The 17,627-nt window shown below is 35.4% G+C and overlaps 1 protein-coding gene across 2 annotated transcripts in view; it reads right to left on the bottom strand.

Moving 5' to 3' along the window:
- Positions 1–17,627, bottom strand: part of LOC126886450 (zinc finger protein 227-like) — a 284,346-nt gene that overhangs the window by 204,647 nt on the left and 62,072 nt on the right. The window lies entirely within an intron of this gene.

Below are 17,627 nucleotides of genomic sequence, written 5' to 3'. Positions count from 1 at the left end.
AAAAGGCAGATTCACGCCTAAGAAAGTCACTAGAATAATAACCAAATACATCTTCTTTTTTGGTTGATCATGTCGGCCCTCAACGGTAATCCATGAATATTATATTATATTAATACGTCGCTAAAGAGTTCTAAAAACGACTGCTTTTTATATAAAAGCAGTCTAACAATCTAAAAATTAAAGGAATAACACAGATAACACAAAAAATCGCCGGTATATTTTAACGAACCTATGAAATTCCACTAGGGTCAAAATTTGATAAATGTCATTAGTGTCAAAATTTTATAAGAGTGGAGTAAACTTGCCTGCAGTTGGACCAATTACAAACAAGCATTACAGCGCGGTAAATTTGAATCACTCCTCTTGGTTAAAAACAAACCATTAGTAGGCAATATTTTTTAGTAGATTTTTGGTATATTTCAACAGAATTTGATCCATTTTTTTCGAATCATGAGGAAACTATAATAAGTATTTTTGACAAATTTAAACGCAGAATGAAAGACTGCATTATTTAGAAAAACCAAAACGTTTCTTTTGAACGAGATATTTGGAATTAAAAGTCACACTAAATTTTTTCTTTTTTTCACCCCTGTAACTTATTAAATAAGGGTGATTCGCCAAAATAGACGGCAATTTCGAGGTAGAGAAATTTAATTTAAAACATGGTTTAGAATTAGTTCATTTTTAAATATTTTTTATAAAATGAGCTATTCAACTTACCCATGATACCAGCAGAGATCATTTTTAAATATTTTTCGAAAAACGGAAATGTGACTTCGGAGTTGACTAAGTGTCCACGGTGTTAACGTAATTCTCTGTTAATTGAAATCTATGATCGTAACAATTAAATAAAAATTGGTATGTAATAAAACTATACAAAACACTTCCATTTTGATATAAACTACTACAGAAAAACATGAAAAATAGGTAAAATATCAATTGCGTCGGAGTTGATTTAGACCGGCCTTCGTGTTGACAAAACTTTTCAATATGTAGCCGTGTCTTCTCCGTTAAACTTCAAAAATCTAATCTGCTTTTGAACACAATCTTGGCATTTCCTTTCTATACATTCTTCAGTCTTTTCTGCGCAACATAATGATTTGTTTTCCGCTTCCACACATGAGCTCCATGTTTTCACATAAATGTGCCTACATAGACAGATGTCTCTTTTATCAACATTAGAGAAGACTACCCAAAATGGCATATTCTTATAGAAATGAGCATAGCTGCATAAAATATTACTTTCTTTCATAAAATCTTTATTTAACGATTTTGGGGGTTTTCGCCTTCATTTTTCCGTCGTACTCCAGTGTATACGAGCCATTTTCTATAAAAAGAAGGTAATATTACCAAACCGACCGAAACATCTTGAGAGCTTACCTAATAACCCTTTTCCTATATCAGACTAAATTTAACTTGTATTTTTTTAGTTTAAGAATGACCACTCACATACTTTCAACAACTCCGAGGCACGTTCGTCAACTCCGAGGCACGACTGAGCTTCGGAGTTGCTGGCTTCGGTGTTAATGATTTCATACATTTTTAATTCTACTTTCTACAAATTTTAAAAATAATTCTGCTTTATTCATGTGGTGTCAAAAAAACTTTATAGCGCATACTTAAAAGAAAAACATATTAAAAAAATTAGAAAAATTAAGTTTTTACGAAGGCTTCGGTGTTGACTGTATAAAAACATACGCTTAGCTTAAGACACCTTGATAAATTTTCTATCGCTTAGCGATATCATGTTCGTCCACTTTCTTCCACAATTTGGGTTAGACTGAAGCGTTCCTCTCTTGTCAAGCTGCCTGCCATACAGTATAGTGCAGTTTGGCCTAACTTTTCATATATTTTCATGAAGCCTCGGTGTTGATGCACAAAGGTGGTTACAGTTTTTAGTAGTAGATTTTTATGGTTTGATTTTAAAAATGAAAGTTATTAATTTGACAGTTTTAAATTACATTGGGTTTTTAATTAATTATTGATAAGATAATCTGCACTTTTGTAACTTTTCAGTGTGTAATACTATAAAACAGATCAAAAAACAAGATGGGTTACAGCCTCGGAGTTGATATTTTGACATTAAAATTGCATAAAATGCTTGTAAAAATACTTTTTTTAAAATTAATGTTAAGTGGCGTACATTCATCTATTGTATGACTTAACTTTGGCAACATAATTTGAAACACAGTATGTAAAGGACTTAAGAAAAAAGCGAGTTACACAATATGCCGCTTATTTTGGCGAACCACCCATAAACATTATAGAAGTTTTCAGGGACTTTCGGTCCTCGGTAATAACGTAATCTTTCTTTGTGCGTTTAAATTTTTCAAAAATACTTATTAGTTTTCTAAGGATTCGCAAAAAATGAAAACATTTAAAATACATTGAACATTTTAACAGACGACATTTTGCGCCTATATCCTTAAGTTAGCTGTTGTTTTTATTATAAAAAATCCCAAATATATCCCAAAAATCCTTAAGTATATTTTAGTTTTTGATTTAGTAGATTTTAGCTAAAAAATGGTAATTACCAGTTGGTGGTTTGGAATAATTAGGTTTCCAATTTTGTGGAATTCCTCTTGGGACATTTAGGACGGATGTGCATATCACTGTATTACTGTATATTTACATGGCCTAAAAAGAATCTACTGATTTTGTGAAAACAAAACTAGGTACTGAAAGAGTAAAAACTGACCTGGCAACCCTGTCTACGAAAGCTGATACAAAGATTAGGTTATCAAATCTCAAATCTACTGATAAAACAATGGAATGGAAACCAGCTATTAAAAAAACAAATAAACAGGTTGTTAAATAAATCGAAAATTTCCATCAAAATAAAATATATAATAAGAAAAAAAATAAGGTTATAAAGTAAATTCTTTTTCTCCTAGTTGCCGCAAACGTGTCACGACACCTCAATAACAACACAAGGGTCGTGACGTGACAGATAACTACTCAACTACAACTATACAGAGTCGGCCAGGGCGTAAATTAGTTTAGTATTATAACATTTTTAACTCGTGATTGTTGAAAAAACTGAACCACACTGAACTGTGATATTATGTAGTTGTCACAATCATTGTGACACAATGGTAATAAATTAGTTGCCCGTTCCCGTATAACTAAAGGTTGTAACATCGTAATGTCAGTCGGGGTAGGGGACGTTGGCCGAAACAACTAAAAATGCTCTCAGGCAACGTTGTATACAGTGCATTTGTTTGTACTGACAACCAATGCGTCGAAAAATTGCTACTTGGGACCCCTTTTTAGTTTAATTAATTATCAGATATCAGATCATGTAGCTACTGTTTTATTTTCTACCAGGTAGCATTATATACAATAGATACTTTCATAAATCTGGTTCACTCAAAATAAGAACCAAAGCTGTCCCAAAAGTACCTCCTGTATATTTCTTTTACGCATGCGTCATTTTATGCTACACTCAAAATGTGCTCCAAAAGATGGCGACCGCTCCGCTACATTTTCGATGTTCTTTCGATGTAGCGCACAACGCAAACGTCGTTCAGCGTGAAGGAGCGAGATGTGATCCTACAGATCACTTTATGCTCATTCGCCGCTGAACGCCACCGAAGTCCATGACATGATTATGACAGATCGTCGAATTAAGCTACGTGAGTTAATAGAGGTCCTAAAAATTTCCTACGAATGCGTACACAACATCATTCACCATTATTTGGACATGAAAAAGTTATCCGCGCGATGGGTGCCGCGTTTGCTGACAATCGATCAAATGCCAAAACGTGTGACCACTTCAGGCGCATTTAAATCAAAGCGAACACGAACGAACGAACGAAGGAACGAATTCGTAGGTGTTCGCTTGGTCATTCGTTCGCTACAAAGTAGGGCCATTTACATTGAAGCGAACGTTCGCATTCGTTGATGATCCGAAGTGCATATTGCCCGCAGATGTATAGATGGACCAGTCACATTGTGTTTAAGTTTATTGTCCTGTTTCTTGCTGGATAAATTTTAATCTTGTTGGGCAATAGCTTATAAAATGCAATGTGTGTTCTGTAAGGAAAAAAATATGTCATATTCATAAATATAAGTAAAAATTTTGATACCACTTCAATAATTTCATCTTGTTCTGTTTCTATTCTATAATTATCTATGCATTTAATTTAAACAATTTGATTTTAATAATTAAAATAAAATAAAAATTATTTCCAGACTCAAAAATAATTTATTCAGGTATTTTTTATTATTTTGTTGAAAATTTTGATGATCAGTTTTATTTATTAATATTTTATTTAAATCTGGCATTATCAACTAAAGTTGGAAATAAATAAAACGTCCAAAAATGTCTAGCAATTATAAATTCATATTTCTTCTTCTTCTTAAGATGCCGTGCATTTCTGCGTAGGGGTCCACTGTACATTGTCTTGTTTATAAAATATTACTGTAATTTATTCAAATATTATGTTTTTAGCATTGCAAAGCATTTCATAGCCGTGGATTTTTGTCCACTGGCGGTGGGGATTACGCAGCCATGACATCTTTTTCCCAGACCCCTCTATCTTTGTATATCAGTTGCTGAAAAGTGTATCGTTCCCCTCGTAACATATGCCCCAAGTATGCAGTCTTCTTACTTTTAACATAATTAAAAAGTTCCCTATCCTGTAAACCCGCTCTTCTTAGTACTTAATCGTTTCTGACTGTCCGTCCATGATATTCTAAGCATTCGACGTAGGCACCACATTTCCAAACACTTCAAAGTTGTTAATGGAAATGGCCTTTAACGTCCATGCTTTCATTCCGCACAAGAGCACATGTCAAATGTAACACTTTTTAGCATATAAATTACTGACAAAAGATTTGTATTCATATTTCTAATAATGACAAAAGTAATGACAAAAAAAATTATCTTCTTAAAATAATTTTGAATTCAACATATTTAGGCAGGTAGGTAGTACCTGTATAATGTGCTTCGAACTAATGCACGCAATCTGTATCAGCAGACAGGTAGTCGGTATTATACGCTGTTTGAGGAGCATAGAGAATAATATATTAAAGAACCAGCTTTCTTAAAATTCTTCCTCGAAAAAGTTGCTTGCTCTTGGTATTATGACTATATTATGTTCAAATAATAAATTGTAAAATTGGTGTATCAAAATAAATTTGCTTCTAATTAATTTTAGCAATTAATTTAATTTTCTTACCTCATTAGTCTTTCTGGGTTGAAATTTATCCAATAAAAACATCGAACCCTCTTTTTGTCTTTCTCGTCTAAATGATGCCAGAAGCTAATTCATTTTTTTAGTTCAGAGACATCACAACCCATTCTTATACAGGGTGTCTGCGTAACTTGGAACCATATGGGAAACTTTTTTAATATCAATTTTACGAAAAAAAAGTCATTCTTTATAAAGTGCTCTGCATAGTCTAAAACCTAAGATGTCAAATTTTGTCAACAGTATACGAGGTATGTCAAAAAATATGAATTTCGCTGAAGAGCAAACTACCTTTATATTTCAAAATTTAGGAATAATTTAGAAATTCTTTCTAAATGTCTATTATTTGACGCACCTCGAATAAAATTAACAAACTTAAATAACTGATGGTTGCATCTTGAGGTTTAAACCATGCACAGATTTTTATAAGGAATAACTTTTTTCCCTAAAATTATTAATAAAAGAGTTATTACATGTCTAATAAATAAAAATGATGTTCGGAATCGGTAATTTAGGAAAATTTCAGATTTTTTTTTGTCAGGTAGAAGGCTGTTATTGCAAATTTGAATATGGTTTTTAATTAAAAATAACTTTTCATAATAAAATTTTTTGATATTTTGAAATATAAAGGTAGTTTGCTCTTGAGCGAAATTCATATTTTTTGACATACCTCGTATACTGTTGACAAAATTTGATATCTGATGATTGCATCTTAGGTTTTAGACTATGCAGAGCACTTTATAAAGAATGAGTTTTTTTCGTAAAATTGATATTAAAAAAGTTTCCCATATGGTTCCAAGTTACGCAGACACCCTGTAGAAATATTATATCAAGCATCAGTTTTTCTGTTTATTATTTTATATAGCTTCGATTTCGGGTTTCATAGGCATTCTTTATTTCTATATACCTAAATTAATTAAAGTATCTTTTCATTGGTCCATTCCATATTGCAAAATTATTGTTTCACGTCTACACAATAAACAACCCTCTCAAACTAATGTTTGTAAATAAATTAAATCAGTACTTTAAACGAATTCGTTCGCTACCGTCTATCCACTGTCCACATTGAACAACGATATCCTTTGATGATTCGCTAACTTACCGACATCGGTTGGAACATGTGCGAATGCGAACGAATGCGTTCGGTCGTGCTCGATTCGCTGTACAAATACAATAAAGTTAACGAACGAATTCGTTCGTTCGTTCGTGTTCGCTTTGATTTAAATGCGCCTTTCGGAGACGCTTTTGGCGATGATACGGCGCGATCCGAAGGATTTTTTTCGTCGATTTATAACCGTTGATGAAACCTGGGTGCATTATTACATACCGGAAACCAAAGACCAGTCGAAACAGTGGCGCAAACGCGGCGAAGGCCCGACGTGCACATTCGGCCGGCAATGTGATGGTGACTGTTTTCTGGTATGCGAAGGGCATCATCCACATCGACTACTTGGAAAAAGGAAAAACAATCAATGGCGAGTACTACGCAGCATTATTGGATCGATTCGATACCGAATTGCGTCGAAAACCCCCGGTTTGGAACGCAAAAAAATGCTCTTTCATTTTTTAAGACAACTCACCGGCTCACCGATCGGACGTCGCCATGGCAAAATTACACGAATTGTTCCCCAGATCTTGCCGCCAGCGACTTTTTCCTGTTTCCAAATCTAAAAAAAAAATGGTTCGGAGGACGCCGTTTCGAAACAAATGATGAAGTCGTCGCTGAAACTTCGGCTTATTTTGAAGAGCTCGAGCAAAAGTACTGTTCGGATGGGATAAAAACATTGGAACATCGTCTTACTAAGTGTATCAAGCGAAAAGGGGACTATGTTGAGAAATAAATCGATATAATCCCAAAAAACTTGTTTTCTCTATCAAAGGCTAGTTTTATATCAATCCACCCTCGTATACATTGTTACGTTTTAAAAATTCAATCATCTATATATTATTTTTATTAAAAGATTATTTCACTCTTTCATATCGTTTCCCACATTTCTCCTATTTTCTTAAATAAATAATCGAATAGATAGCAGACTTTGAATTTGGCAAGGGTTGTCATGGATACGTTACGCTAAGTCACTTTGACAGTCGTCGAATTCTAAAATTGGGGTGCTACTTGGAACATAAGTTTTCAGGCAATTGATCTTGGATAGATCACCCTCATTGGGGACATCGGCCTGAATTTATGTTAATTGAACTTGGCAAATTATAGTGTTGTAGCATTTTGTGTAGTTGGCAAGTTCACACCGTCGCGTCAGAAACGGGACCTATTTTCAAAGCACCATTTTAGATACGCTGTAACGATTCCTGAAGCCATTCTGAAGGAAAAGAACATCAGTTATCAGGCCTTAAACCACAAAATAGATAGTACCTAGTTATTGTTGGAAATACTCTGTGGGAAGTAGAAGAGTTTTTTTGTATATGTACCACCTGGAAAACCCTTCTGGCCAAAGGGTTTCCATTGTTTCCGTTCAGTTCCGTTTACTTCCAATTCCTTCCGATTTCTTCTTTCAGTATTAAGATTTGTTGTGTTTGAAATCGTTTGTTTATGTCGTTGATATGTTACTGGTTATTCTTCTTATTGGAATTGGATACATCGTTGGATACCTCAGTACAGAATTAAGATAAGGATTTTGATTAATTTACTTTTTTTTGCGTTTATGTTCTTTAGCTTTTATTAATTTTAGTTTATTTGTGAATAGTACCTAGTGTGTTATCGGTTTGTTATACTTTTTGTTTTGTTTTACAGCGGTTGCGCCTGAGCTCATGCGACGCTTATAATTTTCGGTTAATTTTGAGGGCTAGAAGTCCTATTTGCTTTGGCGCATCTAGTTACTTTGTAGGTTATCGTTGTGGTTGTTCAATATTATGGTATTATTATGATTCATTTTATTATTTTTTGTTAATTATTGCATGTTTACGGACTAAATTTATTTATTACTTATTTACTTATTATTAATAGATAATTTTTACGTGAGGTATCGCTTAATTTCATTTGTTCCATACACCACATGATTGGTACTGCAACAATTTGGTAGGTTTGGAGTTGCAGTCTACTTTAGGCGTGGGCCGTGGGGCAAACTTGCCTGGCGCCCAGTTAATATCTATTTCAGGTTAAAAGAGAAGTCTCAACGACCCCCCCCCCCCCCATCTCCACTAGAGCATAGCGGGCTACGCCTTTGTTGTCATGTAGCCGGTGTAGCAACGTAGCGTCCGCGCACGAGCGGCGAGGCGTTGCAACATATACACACATATTTATAAATAATCAAATTAAGGGTTAATAAAACGCTCCTGCATTTTGCTCAGCTGAAGTACACACAAAACCAAGGTAAAAAAACGCAGGGGAACATGCTGCCAAATTAAAATGGAGCTTCCCAGGACACAATACCCTTCTTCTTCTTCATGTGCCGTGCTCGATTATCGAACGTTGGCTATCAAATTGGCTATAGTAATTTTGTTAACGGCAGCTCGGAAAAAGTATGCAGAGGATCTGTTATACCATTCTCTCAGGTTTTTAAGCCATGACGTTCTTCTTCGACCTGGCCTCTTCTTCCGTCTACCTTGCCTTGTATTATTAAATGGAGTATATTATATCTCTCTGGGTGTTGCATAACATGGCCAAAATATTCAAGTTTTCGATTTTTAACTGTTCTGACTTTTCCCATCCGGTGCAAAACAACTTCGTTACGAACTCTATCCACCCAACTTTCGTAGGATTCTCCGGTATACCCAGATTTCAGAGGCACATTCCCACACAATGCTCGCAGAGCCGGATTTAAGGCAGTGGGGGCCCCCGGGCAGATTTGGTCGCTACCTCCTATTATTAAAAAAATGTTGATCTACTTTTATAAATATATCTTTAAATAATAAAAAATACAAGAGCTGCAATTTGTTACCTACAGTAAAATAGTAAGATGTATACAATGTATAGTTATGGTTCGGGTACTTTTTGAGATATCTTAATAGAAAATTCCTTGATTCCTTGACAGGAAATAAAAAGGTGATGGTTCGAAAATTATGATCAAATTGTTTATATCTTTGCCGTAAATGCCGGTCAACTTTGACCGCTTGTGCCTCAGGAACCACTTATCACAATTAAACGTTTTTTATTTTAAAAGAAGCGCCATGCCTCTTTTTTTTTTCGATACCGTTTTCACGATTTAATATTTCCCGAGATATTCTATTTGTTTATAAGCCAAAAAATTGTTTATGATTTTAAAATATTCCTGAGGCCGCTTAAATAATCCGACTTAAATTCTGTAAAGTACATTAGATATGTACAGTGTTTTTTATATAGGGTGTCCCAAAAGTAGTGGAACGGTCGAATATTTCGCGAACTAAACATCGGATCGAAAAACTGAAAAATACGTGTTCAATCATTTTCAAAAATCTATCCAATGACATTAAACACCAACCCCCACTACACCCCCTGGAGGTGGGGTGGGGGGTAACTTTAAAATCTCAAATAGAAACCCCTAGTTTTTCTTGCAGATTTGGATTCGTTACGTAAAAGTAAGCAACTTTTATTCAAGACATTTTTTCGAACTGTGGATAGATGGCGCTATAATTGGGAAAAACGATTTATCCTGATACCATAGGTAAATTATAGAAACGGTCTAGTATCTCGAGAAATACACTTCCAAATGAGAAACCAAAAAACAGGTTTCTAATATTTTTCGAAAACCTATCGATAAACACCAAAAATGATCCTCCAACCCACCCCCTGGAGACGGGGTGGGGGGTAAATTTAAAATCTTAAATAGCAACCCCCACTTTTTATTGCAGATTCGAATTCGTCATGAAAAATTAAGCTACATTTATTCGAAACATTTTTTAAAATTGCTGATAGATGGCGCTAATAAATCGTATTTTTCCAATTAAAGCGCCATCTATCAACAATTCTAAAAAATGTTTCGAATAAATGTTGCTTAATTTTTCATGACGAATCCGAATCTGTAATAAAAAGTGGGGGTTGCTATTTAAGATTGTAAAGTTACCCCCCACCCCACCTCCAGGGGGTGGGTTGGAGGGTCATGTTTAGTGTTATTCGATAGGTTTTCGAAAAGTATTAAACACCTTTTTTTGGTTTCTCATTTGGAAGTGTATTTCTCGAGATATTAGACCGTTTCTATAATTTACCTATGGTATCACGATAAATGGTTTTTCTCAATTATAGCTCCATCTATCCACAGTTCGAAAAAATGTCTTGAATAAAAGTTGCTTACTTTTACGTAACGAATCCAAATCTGCAAGAAAAACTAGGGGTTTCCATTTGAGATTTTAAAGTTACCTTCCACCCCACCTCCAGGGGGTGTAGTGGGGGTTGGTGTTTGGTGTCGTTGGATATATTTTTGAAAATGATTGAACACGTATTTTTCAGTTTTTTGATCCGATGTTTAGTTCGCGAAATATTCGACCGTTCCACTACTTTTGGGACACCCTGTACAAAAATCGTATATTCTTGTGTATCATAATTATTGTGGTTATTATAACGACCGTAAATTTTTAATTAACAATTCAATTGTTGTTAAACTGTTCATTTAATTTCCATCGGCTTCTGGAATTATAATTTATACGAAAAGAGCTTTTATATTATCAAGTTATTTAATTATTGATAAACAATTACTTATCTAAAATTTTAGTTGAAAATTAAAGATTTTGTTGGAAATACCCTCATTTTCCGGGGAAAATTTTTGTTGAAGTAAATCGGGAAAAACACGTCTCTATGCAGAATTTAATTACAGAGAATTTTTATTTTGGTGTTTTTGCTGTAAAGTTAAAATCTTTGGAGTTATAGAGCAAAAATTGTAAAAACACGATTTTCGGGTGCCATTTTGTTTATAAAAAAGTAGCACACAATCTGAGGACTTTGCATACCTATATTATTAATATGTAGAATCATTAGATTCGATTCAAGCAATACAATTGCTGGTAAATAACTTTTCCCAAAAACGGCCTATTCTCCGATAATCTGCCCAGACTAAGCGTACGTTCAGAGTGGACAAGCAAAGAGCAAAGAGCAAAGCGCAGAAATCAAACTACTACTGGGAAACGGAGGTACACAGAGTGCTAGCAAAGAGCAAAGCGGCGAAACCAAACAAGTTTGATTTCTCTGCTCGCACTCTTTGGTCCATGTGGTGAGACCGCTCCCGTCTGAAAAATTTTTGATTCGGTTTCTTTGTCAATTCCTATTCAAAAATGTCCCCTTTAAACAAATCTGAAGAGCACCGGGCGGAATTTTTGGGCAGAAATTGTTTAAACAATTTTATCTACTCTAAGTCATATATTATTATGTATAAGGTTTTAGTTTGTGAAAACTATCCTTATAGATAGCAGTGCGTGAAGGGTTTAAAGTGTGCGTGAAGTAACAATGTATATTAAATGGGATTTACTTTTTAGCACTGTTTTTGACACACTTTCATATATAGTCAAATATCCTTAATTTTCGCGTTGTCATGGTGATGACATAATGAGCAATAAATTACAACAAAAATTTTGAAAAATTTTGCAGTGACGAAGAGTTACAGTATTTTTATTTGTTTATCGTAGATAAAATATTGTATGAAACTGTACTTGTATAGGAATCCACAAAGAAACCGAATCAGAAATTTTTCCAGACGGGATCGGTCTCATTACATGGACTATTTTGGTATTTTTCCGAAAAATGAATCTCGGTATCCTGATAGCTGAAGTGTTATGAAACAAGTATTATGATTCAAAGAAACCTGTTATGGGATCGAAAGATTCCCTATTCAAAGGACGACGATGACTTTTTAAATTTATAACTTTATGCAATTTTATAATTAAATAAATATTATGTAACTTAATAATTATTATTAGTTCTACAGTGTGGCAAAACCAAATGGAATAAATTCATTATTTCGTAAACCGACGATTTTAAGAAAAAATCCGGAAACAGGTCGATTTTCTAGTGACGTCATCCATCTCAAAGACGAAATAAAAAATATACATGCGGACCAATGTAAAAAAAGGTAATTTCATTGTTGTCTTCTTACCGGCGCGGCGTGAGAAATACAAAATAAGATTTACTATTTAATTTGGGCATAAGCCACAATTCTAGTTTGAAATCAAGTTTACTTGACGTTTCGACTTTCACTTTGGAAATCGTTATCAATATAAAAAAAAACATTCATAAATTAAAAATTTAACTTTGTTTCTGGTGAAGCAACGCAGTTGGAACAAGCAGAATATTATAATTATTGTCACCGGAAAGTGAAAAAGGTAACGCGCAACTTAAAAGAACCTACAGATTTCGAACTTCGTTTCTGGTGAAGCAACGCAGTTGGAACAAGCAGATATATTATAATTGTGTCAGCGGAAAGCGAAAATGGTAACGAACAACTTTGAAGAGCCTATAGTTTTCTAACTTCGTTTCTGGTGAAGCAACGAGTTGAGACAAGCAGATATATTATAATTGTGCCACCGAAAAGCGAAAAAGGTAACGCACAACTTGGAAAAGCCTATAGTTTTCTAACTTCGTTTCTGGTGAAGCAACGGAGTTGGAACAAGCAGAAATATTATAATTGTGTCACCGGGAATCGAAAAAGGTAACGCACAACTTGGAAGAACCTATAGTTTTCTAACTTCGTTTCTGGTGAAGCAACGGAGTTGGAACAAGCAGATATATTATAATTGGGTCACCGGAAAGCGAAAAAGGTAATGCACAACTTGGAAGAGCCTATAGTTTTCTAACTTCGTTTTCGGTGAAGCAACGGAGTTGGAACAGGTAGATATACTATAATTGTGCCACCGGAAAGCAAAAAAGGTAACGCACAACTTGGAAGAGGCTATAGTTATCTAACTTCGTTTCTGGTGAAGCAATGGAGTTGGAATAAGCAGATATATTATAATTGTGTCACTGGAAAGCGAAAAAGGTAACTAACAACTTGGAAGAGCCTATAGTTTTCTAACTTCGTTTCTGGTGAAGCAACGCAGTTGGAACAAGCAGATATACTATAAGTGTGTCACCGGAAAGCGAAATAGGTAGTCCCTAAAAACTATAGGTTCTTCCAAGTTGTGCGTTACCTTTTTCGCTTACCGGTGACACAATTACGCTCGGTTTCATAATCAGTTAATGTGGACTTTAAATTTTAAGTTGGTACCTTTATCAATGCATTTCATATGGGTAAATGTCAACGTTAAAGTGAACTTTAGTTAATGTTCACTTTAAGTTGATTATGAAACCGGGCGTTATAATATATCTGCTTGTTCCAACTCCGTTGCTTCACCAGAAACTAAGTTAGAAAACTATAAGTTCTTCCAAGTTGTGCGTTACCTTTTTTGCTTCTCGGTGACACAATTATAATATATCTGCTTGTTCCAACTCAGTTGCTTCACCAGAAGCAAAGTTAGAAAACTATAGGCTTTTCCAAGTTGTGAGTTCCCTTTTTCGCTTTCCGGTGACACAATTATAATATATCTGCTTGTTCCAACTGCGTTGCTTCACCAGAAACGAAGCTAGAAATCTACAGGTTCTTTCAAGTTGTGCGTTACCTTTTTCGCTTTCCAGTGACAATTATAATATTATATCTGCTTTTTCCAACTATGTTGCTTCACCAGAAACAAAGTTAAATTTTTAATTTATGAATGTGTTTTTTGATATTTTCAACTCAGGCGCGCCAAAACCAACAAACCACTCGCAAACTCGTCCAAATACGTATTGCGAACCATCAAAGCTTTTGTTGAAAAACCGACAGAAGTTAGATTGTGGTGCGCCGTGTGCGTGCCGTTTGTGCGCCACTTGAAAACACGTACTAATCTGACGAACATGCTGCGCGCGAGCGGCTCGCACACCGAGCAGAGCGCATATGTATACCTGCCTTTACGATGAATTCTCCAACATTTTCCGCGAGTTAGGAAGTACCACGTTTTCAATGAGGAGTTCTCGAAAAAAAAAAAAAAAGAAAATAACTTTCAGTGGGAAAGAACTAAACTCTAGTCTCGCGTAACTACCAGCTCCCACTCTGGTTTAGCACTTCTTTGCTCTTTGCTCGTACTCTTTCTTCGCTCCACTCTGAACGTGCACTTTTTGCTCTTTGCTCGTCCACTCTGAACGTACGCTAAAGGAGATGTTTTGACTTAAGCATCTCAGCCGTTGCACCTATACCGAGGGGAAACTAACGTCGAATTTTGGTGACTGCTCTGAGAGCAGACACACTCGTAGACGCTGGACGGTTATAATGGCGTATTTCGTTGTTTCGAAATTTTTTGTTGAGGGATTTTTAGCAGTTTATGAAATGTTTCGGAGTTTTTATTTGAGAGATTTTTAGGAGGTTTTTATTTGGCAGATTTTAGGAATTTGTGAAACTTGTTTTTATAAGTATGTCTCAATATTGTCCGTCTGTCCGTCCGTCCGTAAACACAACTCTTCCGTCAATATACCAGGTAGAATGATAAATGAGGTATCGAATGAAAGCTTGTAATCCAAGGATAGTACTAAAGGTGAAAATTTTGACCTAGGACTTGCGGTTTTAGAAATGTAACCGGAAGTTCTGTTTTAAAGTGACCGGAATAGTACAAGCGATATAATAGTCGACGCACCTTAGCAAGACGAGAACAAATGTATACTTCCGGTTTCAAGACTGTCTGTCCGCTTGTTCGTCGTCCGTGAAAATAACTCCTCCTTCATTGCACTAGGTAGAATGACAGATGAGATGTCGAATGAAAGCTTATGATCCAAGGATGTTACTAAAGAGGAGAAATTTAACCTAGGACTTCCGGTTTTAGAAATGCAACCGAAAGTACTGTATTAAAGTCACCGGAATATTAAAAGCGATACATTATTCGACGCGCCTTAGCAAAACCAGAACAAATATATATTTCCGGTTTCATGCCTCTGTTTGTTGTCTGTGAAAATAATTCCTGTCATTGCACTAGGTATAATGCCAAATAAGAGTACAATTAAAGCTTGTGATCCAAGGATAGTACTAAAGGTGAAAAATTTGACCTAAGACTTCCGGTTTTAGAAGTACGACCGGAAGTACTGTTTTAAAGTCGCTGGAATAGTACAAGAAACTCTAAAACCGGAAGTCCTATGTCAAATTTCTAAACTTTAATACCATTCTTCGGTTATAAGCTTTCATTCGACACGTCATTTGTCATTCTATCTGTACAAATAACGGAGGAGTTATATCCGCAGACGGACAGACAGTCATGAAACCAGAAGTATATATTTGTTCTTGTCTTATTAAGGCGCATCAAACTATATATCGCTTGTACTATTCCGACCACTTTAGAACAGTACTTACGGTCACATTTCTAAAACCGGAAGTACAAGGTCAAATTTCTCACTTAGTACCATCCTTGAATTATAAGCTTTCATTCGACATCTCATTTGCCATTATACCTAGTGCCATGACGGAGGAGTTACTTTTACGGACGAGGAACAGACGTACAGAGTCATAAAACAAGAAGCATACACTTACTCCCGTCTTGCTAAGATGCGTCGAATAATATATCTCTTGTGCTATTCCGGCGACTTTAAAACATTACTTCCGGCCCACCTTAGTACCATCCTTGAATTATAAGCTTTAATTCGACATCTCATTTGCCATTATATCAGAGCAGTCACCAAAAATCGACGATAGTCGATTAATAGGCCGTCTACATACAACGTCTTGCCCGAGAGCATGCCTGCAGAGACTCGTTTGTGCAGGTAAGAGCGTGTGTATGGACGGCAAGACTGTATCGCGCGCAGGCCTCCAAGCGCGGACTGTACTCTCGTCGACATGCTGAAGATTTTACTTGTGCAGTTTTAGGTTCCACAGTTTTAATTGAACGTGTGGCCGGGAGTTCAGTCCGTTCTTCAGTTCCGCAGAAGTTTTCGAGGTGGATAGACCAAGACCAGACAAAATAAGCGACGTAAGAAGTGTTACAAAACAGTTTTTAACTGAATTTATAGAATTATACAAATCTTTGCCGGTAATATGGAAGGTGAAGTGTAAAGAATATACCGACAGGAATAAGAAAAACGAAGCATACGCTTTAATGACAGAAAAACTAAAATAGTTGCCTTAGAATAAACAAAAAGTATCTTTTGAAAGATATATTTTTAAATTAAAAATCAGACTAAATTTTCTCTTAGTTTTCACCCCCGTGACTTATTAAAATAGACATTATAGAATTTCTCAGGGACTTTCTACCATCCATAATACTGTAATATTTCATTCTGCGTTTAAATGTTTCAAAGATACTTGTTAGTTTTCTCAGAATTCGGAAAAAATGAATGCATTTGAAATAATTCGACCGAAATTTTGCGCCTACGCTCTCAAAAAGCATTAAAGTAATATACATTTTTGTAATTAGTATTTCAAAATCTTTTAAATGAGGGGTCGCATGATGTACTTTCCTATTTAAAAAAAAATAAAGTTATGCCTGTCACCTGAAGAGGGATCGCGTAAAGTTCGAAACATTGATGCTAAAACTTCGAAGCATTGATGTGCTAAAAATAAATAAGTTAATAAGGGGGAGGGGGTAACACTTATTCCAGCGCACTGTATATCTACTTGTATAATATACTGAAACTGTTTTCTTGTGGCATGTTTAATGTAGTATTATGTTTGTATGGGATTGAGCCATAATTGTACGTGTAATGAAAATCACGCCAGTCTTCAGGATCTTCTCTCAAATCTTCGATTAAGTTAACATGTGAATGTATATTTCTCCACAAGAGCCACTTTTTACTCCACTTACTTCCACAGCGGCGTTGCTTGTTTGTTTGTTGTTTTTTTATTAATAAACAATACAATAACGCTTCCATTAAAAAAACCTCTTCCGTGCTGCTCATCGTGTCGAGTTCTCGAAAGACTGAAGTTTGCGCAGTCCAATTTTTTACGTAGTCTGCACGTGTGGACAACGTACGGTGTACCGTCTTTTGTTCCGTCATGCTTGCACAGTTTTAGACTGCACAGGCAAGACGTTGTGTGTAGCCGGCCTATAAGTCAAAACACTGGCGAAGCGTCCATGTAACCACTGTTACCATTGGTAACAGTTAAAAATCTTGCAAATAAATATTTTATGACTACTATGAAATAATTCCATCTATATTTTTTACCAACAGAAATATTTGTTAATAGTACCTAATTCAGTAAATAGCCAACTAGACGCACGAAAATATTGGCGAGATATGTGAATCCATTGCACATTATTATGCTGTTACCAATTCTGGCAGTGGTAACGCAGGAGGAATCTCGCTATCGCTCGGGACTAGCTCGTTTGAAGGAGCGACGGCTCTAGAGACGGCGCGCGGGCACGCTTATATCACTATTATATCCATTTTGAGGATTGGTAACGTTGGTTTAGTACCTATTACAGATTACAGTGTGCGTGCATTTAAACATGGAAAAGTGTTGCTACGTGTTGCGTAATTGATCAAATACTTGAAAAGTCATTCCCCTTGTATATTTTTTATAT

The sequence above is a fragment of the Diabrotica virgifera genome, chromosome 6, assembly GCF_917563875.1.
Source record: "Diabrotica virgifera virgifera chromosome 6, PGI_DIABVI_V3a".
Taxonomy (NCBI): Eukaryota; Metazoa; Arthropoda; class Insecta; order Coleoptera; family Chrysomelidae; genus Diabrotica; species Diabrotica virgifera.
The sequence above is the reverse complement of the archived record's forward strand: the minus strand, read 5'-3'. Positions and strand labels throughout refer to the sequence as shown.